Source organism: Euprymna scolopes, chromosome 10, assembly GCF_053919585.1.
Source record: "Euprymna scolopes isolate OS-2025 chromosome 10, ASM5391958v1, whole genome shotgun sequence".
NCBI lineage: Eukaryota > Metazoa > Mollusca > Cephalopoda > Sepiida > Sepiolidae > Euprymna > Euprymna scolopes.
Window position 1 is genome coordinate 101,786,508 of NC_136491.1, and position 26,842 is coordinate 101,813,349.

Genomic DNA, 26,842 nt, shown 5'->3' on the forward strand with positions numbered 1-26,842 from the left:
CGCGCGCGCGTGTGTGTGTGTGCGTGTGCGTGTGTGTAACATAGCGCGGACGAGCGTATGCTAATAAAAAGTGATGTCACTGGTGGGGAAAAATAAAGACTTAAAAAAAGGAGATCACGTTAGAGACGGGAATAACGTTCGAGATCACGTTAGCGGCGTATATGACGTTCAAGAAGACGATTATGTAAGGGACGTCACGGCGATGAGAGAATGGGGAAATGAATGTCGTTGTTACAAATGAAAAAGCGAGTTGAAGTTCTTTCCTATTCTTTATCTATTTTGCAACTGAGCATACAAGGTTTTTGCTCCGGACAATGTTACATGTGTAAAGTAGATATATTTTTTCAAGGGGAGGGTCAACAATTATCATTGCCTGAAGGCTATTTGAAGATAACAGTTAATGGGTTAATGAGTGTACAGTGGTCGCCGAAACAACAGCATAGTAATCACTAGTGGTGGAAATTGGGTATAACTTGTTTACATTGGACTTGAAGACGATCATATTGTAGTCAGCCGGAAAGCAGGCCAGTGGAACAGAATTCCACATGTTATATATATATATATATATTTAAATAAGGGGTTAGTCACCAACAATATGTATATTTTAACATTATTTTATTATTCTGTCTTGGTTTTTCGTTGAGAATTATGTTTAGATCATTATCATAATGTTTTTAAATCATTGAAATTGTTTTTAACGCGTTTCAGACGTTTTGTGAAGCGTCCTCTTCAGAAATTATTTTCAAAATGTGTTGGAGATGTAAAAATAGCATTTTCGTAGTTCATTTGAAATGTTTCCAAGAGGTGGAAACGTGTAAGTGTCTGCTATTCATTGGAATGTTCAATTTTTATTACTGTTTTATTGGCTGTGGTCACTCCTGTGTTGTGTTTCTCTCTCTTACTCTCTCTTTCTGCTTGTGTTTTTTCTTTTTCTTTAGGGTAGGATGTGTGTGTGTGTGTGTGTGTGTGTATGTTTTATTGGTTTGAAGAACGTGTGTACTGCTTTATAGTATTATGAAGTTATTTTCTTCCCTAGGAAGGTGACTGTGATCCAAGGTCGTTACTAATGTGTGTGTGTGGTAGGAGGGGGGGGGAAGAACCAGCTCTTCTGAAATAAAGGTTAGGGGTGCTTTCATTCTATTTTGATATTTTGATATTTTATATATATATATTTATATAACGAGGGTAGATAGAAGAAGAGAGTAAATTCAATTCCATAAGAGGAGACTTATCGGATAATATAAAGCTCAACACATTTCAATGGAACTTATATAGGAGACAATAGGAATGGAAAATGAATTCCCAAATGCTATATATTGAAAAATATTAAATGAGTCATTTATTTAATAAGGATATACATACATTTAGTTGGGGGTAAAGGGGGACTCTTTATACCCTTTATCCCCTAACTCAATGTATGTATATCCTTTTTAAATAAATGGCTCATTCTATATTTTTCAATGTATAGTATTTGTGAATTCATTTTCCACTCCTATATATATATATATATATATATATATATATATATATATATATATATATATATATATATATATATATATATATATAAAATAAAATAAAAATTACAATTAATTTTACTAAAATGATCCAAGATGGTAAAAGTAAAGTATATTATAAATATTAAAGAATTAATATTTATAATATTATCTCAGCCAGATCTAAAAGCTCGATAAAATCAAATAGGAAATAGAGGTTATAATATGAGCAAACAGTTAATAAAATATGTTAAAAAACACTTTGAAATGAGTTAAAAACATATTTAATCTGAAAAGGAAACACTAGATAAATGGATAGTCTTTAATCCGTGCAGTTTCAAAGAAATACTTTCCTTCTCATCAGAGAGTAGGAACAAAATGCGGGATGGGATTTTGCATGCAGAAGTATTTGATGAAACAACAAGTAAGTCAAAGATCTTACTTGAAAACAACAAAAGTGAAGCAGAGGGAATATGGTGAAGAAAAAGGTGATTACACATGAACTGATAGTCTGGTATGTGTGTGTGTGTGTGTGTGTGTGTGTGTGTGTGTATTATTTCATGTATTGATATAAGACAATATTCTATGTATCGATTTTCACTACTTTCTTTGACAGTGCTCAATACGTGAGTAGAGCTAGGTAGTAAGTTATGAAAATATGTATGGCAATTAAGATACACGGAATTTCATCATCATCAAATGAAAAACATCACTAGCGAACCACTACTAAAAGAAAGTGGATGCTTCCCAGTAGTCTAGTGGAAAGCAATGCAATAAGCCAGTACGTGTAGGAATTTAGACGACCCTTGTAGATTATGTATGTAGAGTCTGAATGAGAAATTCGAAATTCTAAAATTTACAGAAACACCAAATTTATTAAACTGTAGAGATGAAATTGCAAACAACATGCCAAAGTACTGGTTGAACAATGTAGAAAAAAAATAAAGAGTGGGGGAAATTATTGAAAGTGGTTTCAGATAGACGAGTGTGTTTCGTGAAAATCAGGCCAGGACTGACCATAAATTCATAAATTGGCGCTCAGACGAGCACTTGCTATGAAAATAACGATAAAGCAGAAACAGGCTCACAACGTCTCCTCTGTGTGAAAGAGATTGCAGGAAAGAGAAAAGGATATCCCCCACTTTGCTACGAAGTCTATTTTGAACTCTGTCAAGCTAGGATAAGCTGCTTCTAGTAGTTTATCCTACCCAAATGTGGCAACAGTACTTTATCCTTGAATGTACTTGGCTCTTATATAAGTAGAGAATTGCATCAGCAGTGAGATATCTACTGGAGCGATAGAATGATCCCATCATTTTTCCAGCAACCTTGGCAACGGATTTGATGTAAGTGTTCCATCTCAGATCAGTAGTAAAGATCAAGCCCAGGAGCTTGACCAAACATGCAGCCTCTTCAAGACGAGAGCCATTCGTTTCATTTGATGCCAGATGGGGTTCAGAACGTTGATGATGTAAAGATAGGAGCTGGTTTTAGATGCAGTCAAATTAACCAGCCACCTCTTTCCCCATTGTACCACGTGCTCAAGATCAGAGTAGAAAGCATAAAAAAGAACTTGGTCTTTACTGCCTTTGAAGCGTTGCCATAGATGATAGTGTTGTCAGCATAAATGTCTATGAATGATCTTAGGATGTGATTTCGGAGATCATTTATGTAGATCAGGAAAAGAGTTGGGCCTAGGATGGACACCTGAGGGACTCCAGCATTAATACTGTAAGTCTCTGATTTCTGCCCATCAACCACTACTCTTATAAATCTATCAGAGAGAAATAATTTAATAATTGAAAAGACATTTCCAGCTATACCATATCTGGAGATTTTGTGAAATAGATCATTATGCCATACCCTATCAAAGGCCTTTGATATCTCAAGGGTAATTGCCCTAGAAAGAAAGCCCCCCATCGAGAGTCCTATGAGATATAACTGTTAGCACATCTGCTGTAGATCTAGCAGAATGGAAATCATATTGCATGTCACTGAGAAGGTTATTTTTGCTGAGGTGGTTAACTACTTCTCTGTTTAATACAGATTCCAGCCACTTACTTATGACACACAGTAGACTGATTGGTCTGTATTGAGAGGAAGATGACCAATCACCTGAATTTTTAAATACAGGGTATACTGATTAGATTTTCCAGAGTGTTGGAAAGCAATTCTCCTTAAGACAATGCTTAAACAACTTTGTAAATAGAGGAGCTAGTTCAAGTTGAAGCTTTTTGAACACTATAATAGGAATACCGTCAGGGTCAGTTGCTTTACTGGAATCAAGGTTCTTGATTAGCTTGGCGATATCACATACAGATATTTGTATGTTGCATTGCGTGTTTTCAGACACAGGAGGAAATATGGGAGTATGGTGGCCCTGGTAGCATAGGGTAGACTTAGCTGTAAATTCTTTGGCAAAAGGTTTGGCTTTGTCCGATGCTGACGAGATTACCTCAGGCCCATTAATGAGGGTTAGGGTTAGGGTTAGGATAGAGCACACATGACCCTGTTTATTATTTGCCAAAATTGGTGGGAACCAAGCCGCTGCTCAGCTACTTTGAACTTGACCAACTGAGCATACAACTCTCTTGCATTCTTTATGACTCTGTTACAGTTATTGCTGGCAGTCCTGAAGGCGGCTTTTGTCTCAGTACAACTATTACGTGGAAGCAATGGAAAAAAGTGATTTCTGTGCGCAATGGCAGCAGCACATTCTGGAGAGAACCACGGCTGGCTGTTAGGTTTTTGCTGGAATTTTTTCGAGGGTATGAAGCGGTCTATACCTACAATTAACCATTCCATCAGGTTTGTTACTATGGAGGACATGTTCTTTTTAAACATGGAATGTGGAGGTAGATCTGATATAAATGTATGAAAGCTATCACAGTCAGCCATAGAATATCGATATACTGTACGATGGAGAGGTATGTCGGAGGACTTATTACATTTTATTTTTATTTTAACTGTAACAACCGATTAGTTGGAAGATCTCAGTGGGGACAGAACGGAAGATGAATATAGCTCAGAACAAAAGGTCTAGGAAACTTGCATACTGACCATTAGTATCGTGCACACGGGTGGGTTCATGAACAATCTGAGTTTGTTCATAAGCAATGGAGAAATAGTGACAGAACCTCTCCTCATGATCTGTCTTGCTTGAGTGGGCTTACCATTCCACATTGTGAACATTGAAATCACCACAGACGTGAATGTTAGCTGAAGGATGAGCAGACAGGATGTGGTCAATTTTCTCAGATATGCTCTTAAAGATAGTAACTCCGCTGTTGTGAGGGCGATAGAGGGATAGCCCTCACACAGACAGCCATGTTCCCAACCTGCGAGAACACCAGCAGGCTTCACTTATAGACCTATTCCTTACCACAGTACCTGAGGACTGTGTGACTAATGCCCACAGTCCATTTGGAAATGCAGACTTTAACGGTGAATACTCTGACAAACTGCAAGCACTTGTACCCCCTCGACGTAAATACCCCCGACAGACCCGACAAGCAGCTAAATCCCACCCTTTCACAGTAGAGATCCCTAGATGTAAGAGAGCCTTCTACTCCAGTATTTCTTCCCCAGAACCGTTAGACTTTGGAACTACCTTCCAGGACCCTGCTTCCCCAACTGTACTGACATGCAGTAGTTCAAGTGTAACGTGAACCGATATCTTACAGCCCAACTCCCTAAATAGTACCCCTGTAGCTTATGTCCTTGATATTAGCCCCCTACATCAAAGTGGCGATGTGCCTTGTTTGGGGTGAAATGTTATTAAAAAAAAAGGCCACCAAGTGGTATCAATAGATATCACACTTAAATCCCAACTCCAAGGTGAGGCGTCATTGCTCAAAACGACAAGGTACTATAAAAGGGCTGACTATAAAGCTATCAGAGAACATATCAGAGATGCCCCATGGACTAATATCTTCTCTCTTCCTGCTGAACAATGTGCCAATGAGACAACTGAATGGTGCAAAGCGGGAATTGAAGTACATGCCCCCTCACTTACCCCCCATGGTTCACTATATATTGTGCAGCTGCAATCGCACAAAGACAGCATGCACTCCACCGGTTCGTACGTCATAAGTCAAATACAAATAAGCACAAATTAATCATTGTAAGAGAGAAGTAGTCAAAGCCAAAAGAAGGCTTGCTGAAATAACCAGGGAATGCATAGAATCACAGAAGATAGGAACTCGTGATTTCTGGAAAATTTATAATAGTTTAGTGAATAAAGTGCAATCACTAATTCCCCCACTATCCTGCAACCATAAGGTTGCATGCACTGCCACCGAGGAGGCGGAACTGCTTGCCTGCGATTTGCTTACAACTCCACCTTAAAGCCAACAAACAAGTCCCTCCCAAATTTCCTTATGCAGAGGGAAGCCACAATTGATGATCTGAAAATTACCCCTTCCCATGTCCGCGATATCATAAAAACTTAGACACCTCCAAGGCGTGTGGGTTTAATCTCATCCTTGCTATACTAATTAAGAAATACTCAGCTGAGTTAGCGCCCGTACTTTCCAAACTCTAAACAGTTGCCTTGTTAAATCTTGCTTCTCTAATAGCTGGAAGATGACCTCTGTGGTACCAGTGTACAAGAATTTTAGTAAAAGGACCGACCCTCTCAATTATCGTCCTATCAGTGTCCTCCCGTTCTTCATTAAAATCTTTGAGACTCTAATCAATCAAGCACTAGTTCACTACCTCGTAAAAGATAATCTCTTTGACAATCAGCATGGATTTAGGCAACGTTCTTCTACTGCAGATATTTCAATAGTCATCTCTGAACGCATATACCATGTACTGGATAAGGCGAGAGAAGTCTGGCTTGAAGGACTGCTAATGAAAATTAAATCACACAATATAACTGGACGAATACTATATATAATTATATCCTTCTTAGACAATAGTACCAGGTTGTCATTTATTGATGTTCATCCAAGCAACATAACATTAATGCAGGTGTGCTTCAGAGGTCGATCCGTAAATCACTATTATTCCTGAAATTCATTAACGACCTCCACGCTAATATTGAATCTGAGATGGGTATATTTGCTGATGATACAACGCTCTATAACATGCATGAGGAAAGAACGGATATACACAAATTTAAAACAATGGCTGAATCCTTAGAAAATGAGCTCCAGACCGTAGTGGAATGGGGACGTAAATAGATAGTAACATTTAATGCTAGTAAAACTAAGTTGCTCTCCTTTAACAATTACAAGAAACCTCTCGAACCACCAATATCCATGACAAATTACTCCCTATCTGAGAATTCTTCCTTCAAACTTCTCGGCTTAACATTCAGAGGAAATATGGAACAAATACATTGAGGATAAAGAAAGAGATATTGTGAAGGTTGCTGCAAGGAAGATGGGCTTCCTCTATCGTATTAGAAAACTAATCACAACTGAGAGTATCCTGTACCTCTGCAAGGCCAGCATTCTCCCATGCATGGAGTATTTTTGCCACATCTGGGCTGGTGGCTTTACCACTAGTCTTTCTCTCTTGGATAGAGTCCTAAAAACGTCTCTAATCAAATACGTCCCAATTTGTCAACAAGACTCCAACCACTGCCCCACCACCGCAATGTAGCATCTCTGTGCCTGTTTTACAAGTATGTTAATGGAATGTGCTCTGATTAACTCAGTGCACTTGTGCTTTCTCGACGTACATATCTCCAACATACTCGCTTAGTAACATGATCACACCCTTTCACTGTTGAGGTCCCTAAATGCCAGAAAGCTTTCTACTCTAAAGGTTTCTTCCCTCGAACAGCTAGACTTTAGCTACCTGCTTCCCTGAATGTACTGATATGCAGAAATTTAAATATAACGTAAACCAACATCTTGTTTATCTTTGTTAAGCATGGTCCCAATCAGTAGCCACTTACATTCAAGTGGCGATATGCCTTGTTTAGGGTAAATGACTAAAAAAAAAAGCCATTATATATAAAAAATATAATCTATCATATAAATATCACCTGTCTGTTTAAATGTATGTATGCATGTCTGCCTAAAATTTTCGACAGATGTAACGGATTTTCACGAGGTCAGAATCGTTTTGAAGCACGACCCCTCGGATGACAAATATAAAAAACTTGGCTAAAAACATCAATTCCTTAACCCTCAACTGGGCACTTTTCTACAAGGAGGGGTCGCTTTTTTCGCTGATATTTTCGAAAGTCATTCCCGCTTTTTGATTGACTAGCCTTAATATAAATAAATATATATATCGTTAGTTGTCATTACTTTATTTTAAACTCATAGTATTTTATTCATATGTTTAGGTAGTACATCTTACACGAGTTTCGTTGAATAGTGTAAGTTCACCAAAAAATTCGTTAGAGACAAATATGTTTTTCTTTGAAAAAAAATATCGAGATTTTTTGTTTTGTTTTTTCCTTTGGAATAAAAAAGATATGATGATGAAAAATGTTGATGAAAGTAAATAGAAATCTTTTATAGTTCAGAAATCATAAAAAATAATTAAAAAAGAATTAAAAAATAATTAAAAAAGAATTAAAAAATCATAAAAAAGAATTAAATAATAATTTTAAAATAATTTAAAAATAATTAAAAAATCATAAAAAAATAATTAAAAAATAATTAAAAATAATTAAAAAAATAATTAAAAATCATTAAAAAAATAATTAAAAAAACTCTTCCTTATTGTAAAATATATGGGCACCGTTTTGAAAAAAATACATACAATTGAATTCAGTCCACGAATATGCGATTGAATTCAAAGTCCACGAGATGACGTTATTTGGTCAGGGTGACCTGATGTTGCCCGGGATTCAACAATTATCAACGAATGATTCACACTTCCATCAGAATCGATGAAGTCGCCCATTTTTAAATCAAATCGATTGATTGCCTGCTCTAATTGGGGACCCATATTTCATTGGATTATTTCGATTATCGACTATCGATAGTTATCGAAGACATTCCGACACAAAACCTATCTTACAACTCTGCCAGGCACATAATCCGAACAATGAGACGAATGAAATCACAGATTAATTAATCTTATGGTTCAGTCTTACAAAATATTGTTGGGTGGAAATATTTTTATAAGACAATCCCAGTCCAATAAAATATCTCAATATATAATATAGAGAAAAGTAAAAGTATTTATTACTTGCAAATTTCTACTGTCGCTAAGAAACTTTACCATTTATTATGGATGCTGGATTCGACAATTTTAGACTTTACTTTCAATATTGGAATCATTAAGCAGTTTGGAATATAAAAATAACGTCCATCTCTTTTCCCAGGGCATCACTCGAATCGTTTACCTGAAATGCATATTCTTTTTCTTGTTTAATCGAATTCTCCCGTCGAATCACCTTAAGATGATGTCTTTTTCTATGTTAACTTAAAATATTTTTAATTAATTTTCAAAAAGCAAAGTTATGTTTATCCATAAAAAATATTTGGTAATGAGCCTTACATCGAAAATCCATAGAAAAGAACTTTAAATGTCGTGTATTCCTTGTTCAAACAATAAATTTTTGTTTTGAAAGTCCGCACTTTTTTCAAAAACTGCAAATTTAAGCTAAATTTAATGTAACTGTTTAAACAACCTATACCTCATTTAATTCGCCTTTTATTCCTCTATAATTTTACCTGTTTATATTTGACTTTTAATTGAAATATTCTAGTGTTCACGTCAATTTAAAAAAATAACTTCAATTTGAGGAAGCAAAAAGAAAGTCCGCAGCAACAAATTCGCTTAAAACCAACTTAAATTATCGTCCCTAAATCATTTTAAAATATCCACCAACAGGCAACAAAGCATCTCTAATCGTAATTATTGTTGTTCCAGGTTATACAATGTAACATTTAGTCCATATGCCATGACTTTCTCTTAGTGATCGTCAGGAGCTCCATTTATCTCCATCTTTCTGGTTATCCAATCGAGAAATCGGCCGCAGATTGAAATGTGATAAGCACTAAAACACGGTCGTACTAGAGTTACTTATAACAGAGAAGACAATGCTACCAAGATCCACATCCTAATAAACAGATTTGAAACGGCTCCCCAAATCCAACAACAGTGCAATCTTGTTAAAAAGTGCTCTCTTTCTACTGTCAAGAAAAGATTTAAAGAATTTGATTTGCGAGGATATGTTGCAAGATGCAAGCAAATGATTTCTATAAAGAACAGAAAGCGTCGTCTGGACTTCATCAGATGCAATGAAGATCCTGACTCTATAGGTCAAAAGTGCTTTTTAGTGACGAAAGCAAGTTCAATAGGCTAGGCAGTGATGTAGGCCGTATGTCCGTTGGAGGAAGAATCCTAGGTGCTCAGTTTCAACGATGCATGTGGTGGATGTTCAGTTTTGGTGTGGGGCATTATTAGTACCAATGGTCCAGGGCCTATAGTTCGCTTGCAAGGTCGAATTAATCCGACCAAGTACATTAATATGTTGACTGAGCATTTTCTGCCTTACTTTGGTCGGAATTTGGATGATAATCCCATCTTCATGCAGGATAATGCTCCCATTCACACAGCTGACAATGTCAAGATGTTTCTGGTTCGTGTTTGGATTGGCCTGCACAATCCCCAGACCTCAATACTACCGAAAACGTATGGCATTACATCAAGGAACAGCTATGCAATGATAAAATTACAAATTTGGAAGAACTTTGGACAAAAATTAAAGAAAGGTGGGATGCCCTTTCCCCGGAGTATTGTTGCAGTCTAATTGAAGGAATTCCCAAAAGATTGCAGGCTGTCAAATTGCAGAAGGCTATGTTACTAAATATTAACTAGTTCATTGCGTTCCTGTTGTATTTGTGTTGCATTGATGTCCTAAAATTACATTTAAATAACAATTTTCCGTTGTGCGGACTTTCTTTTTGCCTCCTCAATTTGAAGTTATTATTTATAAATTGACGTGAATATTAGAATATTTGAATTAAAAGTCAAATACGAACAGGTAAAATTATAGAAGAATAAAAGGCCAACAAAATGAGGTATAGTTTGTTTTGAACAGTTACATTAAATTTAGCTTAAATTTGCAGTTTTTGAAAAAAATTACAATTGCGGACTTTCTTTTTGCTGCCTGTATATATATATATATATATATGTATATATATATATATATATATATATATATATATATATATATGTTAAAAATAAGTGAATGTTGTATAATAGATGTGTTGACTCCAATAAATAAGCTAAAGGACTTAATTGTTAAAAATAGATGTAAAACACTAACAATAATAATAAGGTATATCTATCTATATATATATATATATATATATATATATATATATATATGTATATATATATATATATATGTATGTAGACATATAAGTTTCAAACTAAATAAAATTTTCAAACTATCAAATGAACATATGAAACTGTGGGTGTGAAGATTGAGATGTTCCAAGTGTTATTTTAATTAAATTATTTAAACATATTAATTATTAGTTTGAATTAAATTTTCGTATATAAGATAGGTAAATGTGTGTAAGTGGATATAAAATATTATGCCAAAATAGCATTAACAATCCTTAACTAAATTAATGCAACATAAGAATTAAATCATTTAATGTCACTTAAATATTTATTAATTAATTAAAATTTAGAGATTTAGTGGGGCAGGTTGCTGAAACAATCTTTCACTTGGTGCTTGCATCACTAAGTGAAAGATTCTTATGTAATATTGAGATAACCTACCCCACTAATTATTTATTTATTTTTGTACATAGACATCACCGCTTATCAAGGCCCAGAGACCACTCGAGGATAAGGATTAAGAGTATACAGTAGTCAATTGAACAATATAGTAATGGTTAGTAATAGAAATTAGGTAAATTTGTTAACTTAAGTGGAACGGCTCATCAAGAACTTGTTTACGTTGGACTTGAAGACAACCAGATTGTAGTCAGCTGGAAAGCAGGAGAACGGAAGACAGTTCTACAGGCGTGCACTTCTAAGAAAGAAGCTTTTTTCATGGAATCTACGTTTAGGTTTAGACACAGATAAAGAGTGGGGGGAATTATTGATAACGTTTTCTGCTAGACTAGTGTTTCTTGTGAAAGTTTGGCGAGGGGGGTCATAGATTGAAGCTCAGTCGAGCACTTGCCATGAAAATAACGATAAAGCAGAGACAAACTCGCAGCATCTCTTCTGTGAGAAAGAGGTTGCAGAGAAGAGAAAAGGACATCTCCTATGAGGCTACGAAGTCTATTTTGGACTCTATCAAGGCAGGACAATTCGTTTCTAGCAGCTCCTGCCCAGATCTGGCAACAGTACTCCATCCTTGGACGTACCTGGCTCTTATATAGATAGAGAAATGCGTCAGTAGTAAGATATCGATAGATCGATAGAAGGATCCTACCATTTTTCCAGCGGCCTTGGCAACAGATTTAATGTACGTGTTCCATTTCAGATCTGGAGTAAAGGTCAAGCCCAGAAGCTTGTCAAAACATAAGGCCTCCCCAAGACGAGAGCCATTCATTTCAATTGATGCCAGATGGGGATCAGAACGTTGATGGTGTAAAGATAGAAGTTTAGTTTTAGATGCATTAAAAGTAACCAGCCACTCCTTTCCCCATTGTACCACGTGCTCAAGATCAGAGGAGAGAGAATTATATTTTCATATTGTTTTTCTTGATTAAAAAAGTACTTAAAAATAACCCTGTTTATTGAAAACACAACACCAAAATAGACAACGACACTCAGTCGTCAACAATGAGATCATGTTTTTCATATTATTTTTCCTGTTAAAAATGTTTTAAAAATGTTTCTAAAATGTTTTAAAAGTTTTTAATCCTTAAGAAATTAATAAGAAAATAATTAACGAAAAAGAGTTTCTCAAAAACATAGTTTTTCTTACAAACAGTTAAAGTGATTGCTTTTCTTAATTAAAAAAAAAGTTATAAAATCTTTATAAAAATACTGACCTGCATTGGTCGACGCTGAATTGTCACTCCACCAAAACGGCCATGACGTTGAGTCGGTTGAACCGAATCAGCCAAGCGAAACTGCGATATCGAATCGGCCACACTGAAACCTCTCATTCCCAAATAACAAACATTGACTAACTAGAAGTGAGTCCGAATACAAATACATGCATTTATTGAATACGCCGACAAATGTAACGAATCTATAACATTAGCAATAACAAAACAAGCCGGGCGTGCGTGGTCCCTCTTTTGTTCTGCATGAGAGATGATGCCACAAAAAATAGGGAAGAAATGATAAATGTGAGAAATGTGAAGGGCCAACGTTGCCTTCACATTTTCGCTAAGTTTCAGAAACATCTAATGGATGGGGCAAAAGTTGTGGGGTAAAATGTGTAATTTTTGCAATTTTGCGACAGTTGTGACCCCTTTTGAGATCCCAGTGAAAATAGACAAACGGTGCAGTTTCATGCCTTAACACATGTATATTTAAATTCAACAGCATGGAAAACCACTATATAGACGTACATATCAAGTTTTTGAGTAATATGAAAAAAAGAGCTCCAAAAAGGCATGTTTTTTTTTTTTTTTTTTTTAGCCCTAAAAGTCCCAGAGGGATGCGACCCAGAATTGTGCCAGGGTCACCCATACTGAATTTATATTAAGGACAATAGCCTCCACATCTAATTGATGAATCAAACGCTATGAGGCAAAAAGTGTCATTTTTGGCCATTTTGAGGCGTTTTTGACCTCTTTTGAACCCCTGGGGACGCCGAATCCCAGTGTAAATGGATAACAATGCTGTTTCATGCCTTAAAACATGCATATTTGAGTTGACCACCGTGAAAAATCACTATATAGTCAGACATATCAAGACATATCAAGTTTTTGTTGAGAAATATAAAAAAGATCCACAAATGTGCCGTTTTTAGCACTAAAAGTTCCCTGAGACGTGAACCAGAATTTTGCCAAAGTCATTCATACTGGATCTATATTGAGTACAATGGGCTCCACATTTTGGCCAAGTTTCAGAAAAAAAGTTATGGGTCAAAACGTGTCATTTTTGGCCATTTTGGGGCATTTTTTTTTTTTTACCTTTTTTAGGCCCCTGGGGACGCAACGGGAATTTTCGCAAAAATTTTTTTTTTTTTACTATGCACGGACGCCACTGAAAACATAGGTCCCTCTTCGATAAATCAGGGGACCAAACATAAAATATCCATGAACACACCACAGCAGTGGAAAATGTATCTTAATATAATAGGAATATTCCACCAATTTAGGAATGTGCTTAACGTGGTGAAAACATGTGCATTTTTTCAAATCTTTTAATCAACTCTCTGTAAGGGTTTCTACTATACAAGGTATGTATTCTTTTCTCACTCTTGTGGATTGTCTATATGTAACGTTACCCACACGTTTACACACAGCACCCACACATTTTAGCAGTCTACATCCTAAAGGAGACCAAGACAAAAAAAATCCAACTCACTTTTTCGTGCAGCAACGAAATTTATTTCTTCATTCTCACGCCACGCGTGATTTCTCGTTACAACTGTGACGTCATTAACCTGTTCGAACTCTAACGAGCTCTCTCAACTTTTTATAGCCCTTTTTTCTTACAGTGACGTCATTTCGCATTTCATATGCATTTGGATAAGCGCGTCCGCGCTTTGTTGCATATATCATGTTAGATGGATATATAATTTAAGACAACGTCAGCTTACATTCACGTTGGATTCGAATCACCATAGGAGCGCTATCCGCGTCTCACTCCTCAAGGGAAAGTATGTATATTCACCAGTGTTTTAGCAACCTGTGGTAGTACTTGTTTAGATAACATCTATGGATTAAATAGAATTTTGTCTCGGGCACAACATTAAACAGTTTCGGACACTCTTTGTCAAGGAGTTCGTTTTCATTCTCACAATAACCATTCTGAAATTGATCTCAATCCTTTCTGTCTTTATTTTAGTCTACTCAATTTCCCAACCTTACTAAATATATAAGCATTCTCTATCCCAAAGCTTATGGGTATGTTAGAAAACTTCATCTAATAGTGAGCCATCAATTTTGGTAAAAATGGAATGGCGTGGTAACATCAGGCAGGTCCTTATATATCAGTTACAAAGAAGCAAACTGTTTATTTGAAAATATTCCGGTCGCAAATTGGTAATCTCTTCCTTCACTTCCCACTACAGTACTATCCGACTACAGAAGTAAGAAAAGAAACCAGCAAACTCAAATAGTAAGATCACTTAATATATACATCCGACTCAGCTAATAAATTTGCATATAAAACATATAACTTGCATATAGAACTCGTGAAAAAGAGTATAAATTGTACTGTCTGAGCATGCTCACGTCTCTAGCCTTGACTTCCGGTCAGTTCCGAATCTTCAGGTAAGCCATTCTGTGTTTCTTTTGTTCACTTCATTAAAAAAAAAAATTGTTATTTAGTTCCACTAAAATTCCTCTGTAAAACAAATCGATCTACAAACCAATCGTATACAAAATATAGGTGTGGTTGTTGCATGCTATAACTAAACAACTAACTAATATAATTACTGCTTCGTATTTGGATGAATTACCTCCTTTGGTTTTAGCGTACTAGCAGCGACATTTCTTATCGCCCTCTATATCTATTGTTCTGTCCATATATATCAAGCTGATTTTAAATTCCAAACCCATTTCTCTTTCACTATCTCGCTACTTCAATTACTTTTCCGTTCTTTCTCCTCTATCCGGCCGCTTCTCTTTCTTTTGTTCTCATTAACCCCCCTCTCTCTTGCTATATATTTACGTCTACCTTTTTTCCTGCTCTCCACCTTTGTAATTTTTGTCTGTCCTTTTCACACCAACCTCTTGTCTCTTTTGGTCTAATTACACAACTCTTTGTTCCTTCACTATCTATCTATCTATCTATCTATCTATCTTTCCCCTATTTCTCTCATCATTTTTCCTCCCTATTCGTCTTTATCTTTCTCTTTCTCATTGCATCTACCTTTCTTTCTGGCTTTGTATTTTTCTCTGTCTTTTTTATATCAAGTCCTTAGTCTATGTTAGTCTTTCTATTGATCTAGCTCTTTCTAATTACTCGGCTCTTTACTATCTACCGATCCGTCTCTTCCCTTTTTTTCTCATCGCACCCTTCAAGGTTTCTCTCTTTCTTCTTCTTCTTCTTCTTCTTCTTCTTCTTCTTCTTCTTCTTCTTCTTCTTCTTCTTCTTCTCTCTCTTTTCTCTCTTTTCTATATTTATTTATGTCTATCTATTTTTCTCTCTCATCTAACAGTTCCACTCATTCACCCCAGAATTGTTCATGGCAGACAAGTGTCAACATTTACAGAATGAACCTTTACTTGATTTCCGCCATATTTTTTTTTTCGCCTGGACCCTTGAAAATCCCAATCGCCCTCAGCCTTCATACTTCACACCATCCCTGACCTTTACTCCCAACACGAGTCTCAAGTGTGGAACGCTGTCTTTATCATGTGTTGACATCTTGTAGTTCGCAAGGTCCGACATAATAAATTGGGGTTGGTATGAGAACTCGTACAGACCATACCCCATAATTTTAATCTATGTGTTGCTTTTACTGCGTATAGATATAAATTACGATTAGCTTGTAATCGTATAATTGTTTACATACATACATACATACATACATACATACATACATACATACATATATACATACATACATATATCATACTCACGTTTTACACACTCTCGTCAGATCACCGATCAACGATGAGCCTGGCCAATACCAGATGGGTGACCATTTAGGACTTTCACGTGTGGTTTGTGTTCTCCGCTTATCTCGGCATAGTTTCCAGTCGTTCTGGATTTCTCTTTGCCACTGGACTTAACTGATTCAGAAGAGGTATGGTAAGGGATTCCGCAATCCTTGCCACACAATTACATGCGCAGCTGCCTCTACAGGGGGTATCCTTTGTCTTTCGAGACTGAACGGAGGCATTGATATATATATATATATATATATATATATATATATATATATATATATATATATATATATATATATACAGTGATGATCATATTTATTGGCACGGTAAAATAAAAGTTAAATTTTGTCTAATAAATTCTAAAAAAGGGATTAAATTAAAGAAAATAACAAAGTATATTATGTATTTTTAACTGGCCTTTCCGATGCAGCAATCGGATTTTAGAAAAAATAAATAACAAAGGAGCAACAAACATAATTGCAAAAAACCCTTGTTCAAAATTATTGGCACGATTTATTTAATAATCAATTGTATAGCCTTTGGCCTTGATTACCTTCCTCAGTCGCTTTTCATAGTTTACAACCAAGTTGTTGCACTCTTCAGTAGTAATTTTAGCCCACTCTTCCTGACAATAATCCTCCAATTGAATAAGATTCTTAGGCTTCCTTTGCATTACCCTCAATTTTAATGTTCTCCATAAATTTTCAATTGGATTAAGGTCTGGGCTTTGTGATGGCCACTCCAAAACATTAATATGATTGTCCTCAAGCCATTTCTTAGTTTAGCCGAATGCTTTGGGTCATTATCTTGCATGAACCACCAACGACGACCAAGTGAGAGCTCTTTAGCAGAGTCTTTCAGGTTTTCATCCAATATTTTAACATAATCTTCCTTTTTTATGCTACCTGTGACCTTAACAAGTCGCCCTGGTCCAGAGGCAGCAAAGGATCCCCAAAACATCAAACTGCCTCCACCGTGCTTCACTGTGGGTATGGTGTTCTTAGGCAGGAAAGCTTCGCCAGATTTTCTGTAAATATAAGACACTTTATTATGGCCAAATAACTCTATTTTCGTTTCGTCAGTCCATAGAACACGTTTCCAGAATGCAACATCTTTATCAATATGACGTTTTGCAAAGGCTAGCCTTGCTTTCAGGTGCATAGGCTTCAATAAGGGAGTCTTTCTCGGACGACATGCTTTTAAACCAGCTCTCTTCAAAACTCTACCAACTGTATGTCGAGATACATTCACTCCAGAGGTGCTCTGTTCATCAACAATCTCCCCAACAGAGATCCTTGGGTTTTGTTTTACTTGTCGAACAATTTTCCGTTCATCTCTTGGGGAAAGAATCCTTTTTCTCCCTCTACCCTCTAAACTCATAACGTGGCCTTGCGATTTGAACTTGTTTATTATGGCTCTAACAGTGGATTTGGGAAGGTTTAGCTTCTTTGAAATCTTATCATAGCCCTCCCCATTGGTATGGCATGCTACAACAAGCTTCCTGACGTCTTCGCTGTGTTCCTTAGTTTTAACCATGGCGATTGAAAATTATAATTTAGTCACTTATAATAGTTTAAATAAATCGCTATCTAAAAATTATCTGAAAAAAATTATTCACTGAATTAGCGTTAAACAAGCATAATATGGCTATAAAAAAGTTCAGAAAGCACGTAAACCGGAAATTGATTGATATTATACTGATACTAAAAGAAAAACAAAGCCGTGCCAATAATTTTGAACAAGGGTTTTTTGCAATTATGTTTGTTGTTCCTTTGTTATTTATTTTTTCTAAAATCCGATTGCTGCATCGGAAAGGCCAGTTAAAAATACATAATATACTTTGTTATTTTCTTTAATTTAATCCCTTTTTTAGAATTTATTAGACAAAATTTAACTTTTATTTTACCGTGCCAATAAATATGATCATCACTGTATATATATATATCACCTGTCTGGTTAACTGTATGTATGTATGTATGTATATGTATGTTTGCATGCCTCGCAAAAACTTTCGACAGAGGCGACGGATTTTCACAAGATTAGCATCATTTTGGACGACAAATATCGAAAAATTGGACAAAATATCTTCAGTTAAAAATCCATTCACTCTCAACTGAGCACTTTTCTACAGAGAGGGGTCGCTTTTTTCGCCGATATTTTCGAAATCATCCCCTCTTTTCGATTGTCCAGCCTTAATTTAAACCTATGTCACTTCCGGTTTGGCGATGGGCATAACAGCAAAGATTTAAGTTTTTTTTTTCACATTCTTTGCCTCCTTTGCGGTACGGGTTCGAGCCTGCCTTCCTACTTCCACTTTTCTTTTCTTTTTTTTATTACTCAACACACACCTCCAAACACCCGGACAACGCCGTGCGAGTATATATATATATATATATATATATATATATATATATATATATATATATATATATATATATATCAGTATAAAAATACATACTGATATATAAAAAATTATTCATTTCTTAAATAAGGATGACGCATCAATTAAGGGTGTAGAATAAGTAAAACTCTTCACACTATGGTATTTTGAAGCCTAATGCTTCTCATCAGAAGAGGAGAGAGAAGATGCTAGGAAACATAGCAGGGATGCGATGTTTAACGACAGCTACATTAGGAGCAAAATAATAGTGCAGTGAAAGATAAAATATTGAGACTGGGGAGCGAATGCGAGAACTAAATTGATCTCTGTGATATAGGAGGAGTATAGCTTTTATTATATAATGAAGATAGGTGTATAGCCCCCATATATACATATATATATATATATATATATATATATATATGATGAGAATAATGGAAATATATATTTATTTCTCTCTCTCTCTCTCTCTCTCTCTCTCTCTCTCTGTATATATATATATAATATATATATACATACACACACACACACACACACACACACACACACACACACACATATATATATATATATATATATATATATATATATATATATATATATCAGGGGTTATATTTTGGTTTCAATTCTATATTTTGGAATCGAAACCAAAATATACAACTTTCTATCCTCATGCCTTAGCATCTGAGCCTGCTATATCATACATTCCAACCGAGAAACCTTTTTAAGATTCTAACTGATCCTTTAAGTGCAATTGTTTGAATCTCTCCAGCACTTAATTCAATAGATATATTTGCCAGGTAGTTTTTGAAATTCCTTTTTATGAGACTATTGCTCCTATCATAACTTGAGTTATGGAGATCTTCCTAAGATTCGTGTTTCCTTTTTTTCATTTCATCATTGCGAGCATTAACTTCTACTAAGGTTGATTCTTTCTTCTTTGTCATCCCTAATCAATGTCAGGTATAATCGCTCTGTTTTCTGGGCACGTAGCCGTAAGAATTGCATAGTCATAGTGGATGAAAAAGGTTACATCAACCGAAATGTTATGAAAATGAACACTCAAGATGAAAGCAGTAGTCCGAAGAATCCAAAAAATGCCATCTTGACAAAATACCTGAATCTTACAAATACACGCACACACACATGCATGAGTCCAAACATGACTTCCATCGCCTCAGGACCATTTTAATAGAAAATGCCTGAGGGAGTATCTATACACAGATGATGTTACAGAGTCTTAGCTTTGTACGACAGCTAAGTCTCTATCTCAGTTCAAAATGTTGAGATCCAGTAACAAGCAAGAGCAAGATAGCCAGCAACAAGTTAAACTGCAGACCAGCTTAATGCGGGTACTGGTCTCCCACTTTATGTTTTTTTTAAAATCAGAGTCTTGCTTCTCCTAGAAAGGTTGCCTTCACCACGGCTTACGGGAGCCCTCTCCACCCCAACACACACACAAACACACACGGTGCTAGTTGGCCGTTGACCCTGAAAAAGGGTTCATTCGCCCTTACATACATACATACATGATGGCAGCAAATTCGCTTTCGAACATTGCCATCACTCGATATAGCACAAAAAAAAAAAGGTATAAAGAAACACGAAAACATTCAATGATGGGCTGCACGAATGTGGCTTTTAAGCCCTGCTGAACTCTGGCATTCCTTAGCACACATTGTACAGACGTGTGCACCACTAGCAGCACGTTCTGGCTGTTCTTTTCTATGCAGGATAAAATGCCGTTTCAAACCGCCTGTCGTTTTGTATACCCGCCCGCAATTGACGCAGATTAACTCTGGCAACTCAAGACTGCTTTGTGGCCCGCTGCGCCGATAAGTAGACTGGTGACTCATCAGCCCAGCTCTGCTCAGACATATTCTTCCGCACACCTCACACTCCAGACCAATTTGGTGCTCCCCTCCTATCCACGGCTCATTTCACTCTTCCTGTCCGGATATCGCGCTCCAGCCGCTCATACTGGGTGCAATCCGCCTCAAACTTGCCCACACCTCCCTGCAAGGTCTTTCTCCACCCTCCGCAATCCAAAACAAGACTCTCCCACGTTCTTTCATCAATCTCACATTTTTTTAAGGTGGATCTTAAACAATCCTTAAATCTCAATTTAAGCTTTTAAGCCAGACATCTTCCCTCGGTAAGCTTGCCATAAAGGAGTTGTTTGGGAAGTCGACTGTCTAACATCCTCACCACATGTCCGCTCCATCTCAGTCTATGCTTAATAACGTGAGCCTCAATGCTAAGGCATTGGGTCCGTTCAAGCACCTCCACATCACTGACATATATCTGCCAACCCACACCTAAGATTCACCGTAGGCACATCTGGTGAAACCGCTCGAGACGTCTCAAATTCTCCCTGTATGTTGTCCAAGTTTCAAAACCATAGAGAAGAGTAGAGAGAACGCATGTGGCATAAACCTTAATCTTAGTTGGCAGCAAGATCCCATGATGTCTCCACAAACGCCAGTCCAACTTTCCGAAGGCATCACTTGCCCTGCTGATCCGTAACGATACCTCATCATCCAGGATACCAAACATACTCAGTGTGCTACCCAAGTATACAAACTTAGTGACAACTGCTATCCTTGATCCACAGATATAAACTGATGGCTCATAGTATGGAATGTCCAGAGCAGGCTGATACATTAAGACAGTTTTTTTCAGATTGATAGTCAGGCCCAATGCGCTGCAGGCAACCGCAAAAGCGTCCATAAGATGCTGCATGTCAGTCACTGTATGAGCCACCAGATCACAGTCATCCGCATAGAGCAAGTCACGAATCGTGTTGGTGAGTACCTTTGTACTTGCATTGAAGCGCCTAATGTTGAACAACCACCCAGTAGTTCGGTAACGAATATAGACACCATCAGAGCACCCCCCAAATGCCATCCGAAAGACCATGGTGAAATACAACACAAAGAGTGTGGGTGCTGGAATGTCTCCCTGCTTAACACCAGTTTCTACTGAGATAGGATCAGCCAGCTTTCCCCCAACGTTGATCACAACCTTCATATCGTGGAAGAGCTTTAAGATGGTTACAAACTTGTCAGGACAGCTAAGCTTTTTCAGAATCTCCCACAAAGCATCCCTATTGGCTGTATCAAAGGCCTTAGTTAAATCGATGAACACCTGATACAGTCCCTTTTGCTGTTCTATACATTTCTCCTGTAGATGCCTGGCTGTAAAAATCATATTCACTGTCTCTCGACATCTTCTGAAACCACATTGTGACTCAGGCAAAACATCGTCAGCAATATGCTCCAGCATTCTGTCTAGCATGATACTACAGAGCACCTTACCGACTACTGACAGCAAAGAGATGCCCCGATAGTTTCCATATTCATCTCTGCTACCCTTCCTCTTGTATAGCACTACCATCAATGCATCCCACCAATCCTGCGGAATACACTCATCCCGCCAAGCATTCTGCAACAATTCCGTTAAGCGTTGCATCATCTTGGGTCCAGAACATTTGAAGATCTCCACATGCAAACGATTCAGGTCAGGAGACTTTCCATTATTCAGCTTACGGACAGCTGTTTCAACCTCCTGGAGAGAAGGAATCTCCGCCAAGATATCCTTGACTGGATTGCTAGGAATCGACCTAAAAATCTCCTGATCAACGTAAGAAGATCTGTTCAGGAGGTCATCGAAATGCTCCCTCCATTTACGAAGAATGTCGGTAGGGTCTCGAAGAAGATCCCCACCATCTTTCGAGCGCAGAGGAGTGATAGGTGATCTGGATGGTCTGTAAACCGCACGCAGTAGGCTGTATAAGACCTTGGTGTTGTTCAGATCCCAGGCAAGCTGTATTTCCTCAGCTTTCTGCCTCCACCATTCATCCTGCATGTTTTGCAACCTCCTCTGCACTTGATTGCTTTAAACTTGTCCCTCAATCGCTCTTGCTCACCATCCGTCAAATCACCCCCGAGATAAGCATGCCATGCCCTGGCCTTTGAATCAAGTGGAGCCTGAATTTCAGTATCATTCTCATTGAACCTATCCTGATGTTTACGCTCACAATAACCTAACACTCTCTCACATACCTCATAGACAGATTCCTTAAAAGCAGGCCAAGTATTTTCACAATCTCCTTCACTAGTTTCTCCCTCACAATATTGCCCCTTAGACGCGCAATATTAAGTCGCTTTGGGATAGTCACACTAGCTCCCCTCATCTTGGGCTTCATAACACACTTAATCTTTACATGGTCCAGCACTCTGCACCTCACATGACACGAACACTGTGGATATCCCTCATCTCACGTTTTCTGACTAAGACGTAGTCTATCAAGTGCCATTGTTTGGAACCAGGATACATCCAGGTCGTCTTGTATTTGTCCTTCTTCTGGAACACGGTGTTACCGATTTTAAAACCCACCTCTGAACAAAACTGCAACAACATCAGACCATTGCTATTACACTTGCCTACTCCGTGTTTACCCAGTACATCCCAGGTTTTAAAATCTCTTCCCACCCTAGCATTAAAATCTCCAAGAATGAAGATCTTATCAGCAGAGGGAATGCGTCTAACTACACTGCACAAAGTAAGGTAGAAAGCAACCTTTTCATCTTCTGTTGCGTCCATAGTGGGTGCATAGACACTCAAAAAAGTTGTATAACGATCATTTACCAGAGGTAACCTCATTGTCATGATCCGGTCACTCACACCACAGGGAAGTTCTTCCAGGCTAGAAAGAATTGATGCCTTTATAGCAAAAGCCACGCCTGATAACCTCTTACATCCATCCGCTCTACCACTCCGGAAAATGGTGTAGGTCCCAGCCAACTCAGAAAACTGTCCCTCATCAGCCATCCTATGTCCAGGTCATAACGTTGAACTTCCTTAGATATAAGAGCAGATCTACGCTCTAGGCGCGTTATTGCTGGCAGCAAGTCAAGCAGCGTCCGCACATTCCAACAGCCGATGGTCATTGTCATATATTTTCTTGCAGTAGCATGATGACGACCGAGTTCAGGCTGTGGAGCCCTGAAACACCTGCCGGGCAAGGCCTTGGAAATTCCAGTTCCCTTATTGCCATTTACGTTTATAATCATATTTTCCAACTTCATTGAATGTTTTGCCGCTTTAGGCTACAGCCAGCCTTTTTTGCTATAAAGATACACAAGATGGTAAAAAGTGTATCTAATTTATATCAAGCAATGCTTGTGCGTGAGGATTGTTATAGCGAGGAAAGACTTTGCACCAAGAAAATCCCACTCTCTAAACAACTGCCACATTATCCAAAAAGAAGAGCAAGTCAACATCATTGAATGAAGCAGTCATCGCAGGTTTTATATAAGAGTTTTCCTTCTTCTAGGGAGGTTGCCTTCACTACGGCTTACAGAGCCTTCTTCACCCACCATGCCATTTTATCCATGACTGGAACTTAGGTTGCTTGGCACCAGAGCATATTCCACACGCCGGTGGGTCATATATACCGCAGCTTACAGGGCCTAAGCTCCTCTGGAGGTTTCTGTCAGGGTTACTTCACCCTTAGCCTTTGGCCCACAAGGCAGTGGAGGTCAAGTTATACGGCGCAGGACACTCGCCGTTCATCAGAGCCCCGTTTACATGGCAGTGGTCACGACGTGCACGTGGGGTTGATTTGTCTGTGAGAAGCACAGAAAGACGCTAAGGCATCTATGTGCTTTTAACACACGTCCACACCGGACCTTGACCACTACATACATACATACATACATACATACATACATACATACATACAAACAAACAAACAAACAAACATACATACATACAAACATACATATATACAACCATACAAACATACATATATACATACATACAAACATACATACATACAAACATACAAAAAACATACAAACATACATACACACATACAAACAAACATACATACAAACATAGAAACATACATACAGACATGCATACATACAAACATACATGCATGCATACAAACATACATACAAGCATACATACATACAAACATACATATATACAAACATACATAGATACATACATACAAACATATATACATGCAAACATACATATATACAAACATACAAGCATACATACAAACATACAAATATACACACATACATATATACATAAAAACATACATACATACGTACATACATACATACATACATATGCACAATTTCTCTGTGTCTCTCTCTCGTTTTAGTTTCTAACAATTGCCAAAATTGATTTGATTGAGTTCATTGTCTTTTAGAATAAAAGGTTGGTGTCTCTCCATGCAAATTGGTTGTCCATCTTTGCAAATTAATTACAACTATAAAAAAATTCATAATTTCCTATGAACAAATGTCCGCCCGACACTCAAAACATCTAACAAGGTAAGTTTTAGCGTCTAGTGTCACAAGTAGGGTACGAAATGAAATTAGTTGGAAATAAAGAATGACAGAATGAAAGAAAGAGACAAATGCAAATGAAAGAAACATAAAGAACCATAGAACGAAAGAAAAAAAGAAGAAAATGTTGGCAGAATGAAATATATATACATGAAGTGATGAAAGAAAGAAAGAAAGGAATATAATGAAAAAGAAAGAAAATAATAAAAGAAATGAACAAAAGAAAATGAGAGAAAGGAGAGTAAAAAAAAAAAAAGAAAAAGAAAAAAAAAAGAAAAAGGAACACAAATTCCCTCCCCTTCTCCTCTCGTGCCTAGACAACGAGGATTAGTGTCAGGAATTGGTGTGAATAGAGAACGGGGTTTTCTATTTTTTATTCGTTCATTTATTTATTTATTGTTTTTCGAAAAAAGGAAAATACTAGCAAGAGAACACCAAAATTCAACAAACGCTTAAAACAAAGCCAGCGCGGCGAAACCAAAACAAACACCAAAGGTGAAAGGAATAAAGTTCGTTTCTTTCAAGTTTACAATATCCCGCCATTTTAATACCACCTATTCCCTCCTCCTTCTTTGCCTCGTCCTTTGTTCTTCCTTTGATTTTCTCTCCTCCCACCATTACCACCATTTGTTTTAGTTTTCACTGTACTTTACCCTCTTCTGTTTACTAAGTTATCTCGTTCGTTTGAATTGTCACCAATTCATTGTTGTTTAGCAATTTACCCGTCACATTTTTAATCTTATTTGTTTGTCTTGTCCCACTTTGATTTTGTCGCTCTGTTTGTATATCTGTTTGTTTGCCAGTAATTCTTTTTTTGGGACGCCAGCACACCAGGACACCAAAATGTACACCAGGACGCCAAAAAGTACGCCAGTGCGCCAAACTTCATTCCGTCATAAAACAACTTTCTACAGAAATCAACAAACTTATTTTTACATTTTTATCTAGCGAATAAACATAAAATTACATATGAACAAAATGTTTATTATTTAAAAAATAAAACTTACGGAAGGGAATGAAGTTGTTTTTTTTTATTTTTATTAAACGAAACTGACTTGTTTTGATAAAGTTGTGTGTGGCGTATCTCTGAAACATTTTTTTAAAGAGTAAAAATAAATAAATTTTTTTTTTCAATAATCTTTATGCATTTATCTAGCCAACAAACATAACATTTTATATAAAAAAAATACACATTTATTATTTTTTTAAATCCAATAACTGTGCTGAAGTCGATGTTTTACTTCGAAAACAAAGCCAACTATTTTGATAAATCTCTGTGACGTACAAAGAAAATATTTTTTCTAAAGAATAAAATTAAATAAAGTTTATTATTACGAGAATTTTTATACATTTATCTAGCTAATAAACATAAAGTTATATATGAAGAACAAAAAACACGTTTATTGTTTTAAAAAAATCAAACTCATGCAACGAGGCTGAAGTTATTTTTTTTTCTTAAACGAAACTGACTTGTTTTGATAAATTGTGTGTGGAATAAAGTCTGATTTTATGTTTATTTGCTTGACAAAAATGTAAAAATAAGGGTTTTTTTCTGTAGAATGCTGTTTTATGACGGAATGAAATCTGACGTACTTTTTGACGTCCTGGCGTGCTGGCGTCCCTCAAAAGAATTACCCTCTGTTTACCTGTCTGCTCATCTCTCTATTTTCCAGAGTCAAGGAAACGTCCGCAACAATCAGTCCAATAATGGTTTTTCTCTTGTCGGTTTGAGATTCACCTTTCTGCCGTTTGCCTCCTCTTTTTGAGAATGGTCTAGCTTATTACTAATCGCCCGAGGCGCCCCGTCCAGTGAATACCGAGAAAGCTGTATTTAGGCATTGTTTAGGCCAAAGTGCATTTGATCTAGTGTGCTGGCTTTCCACCCTCCCTTAACCTTGTGTCGAACCTTCT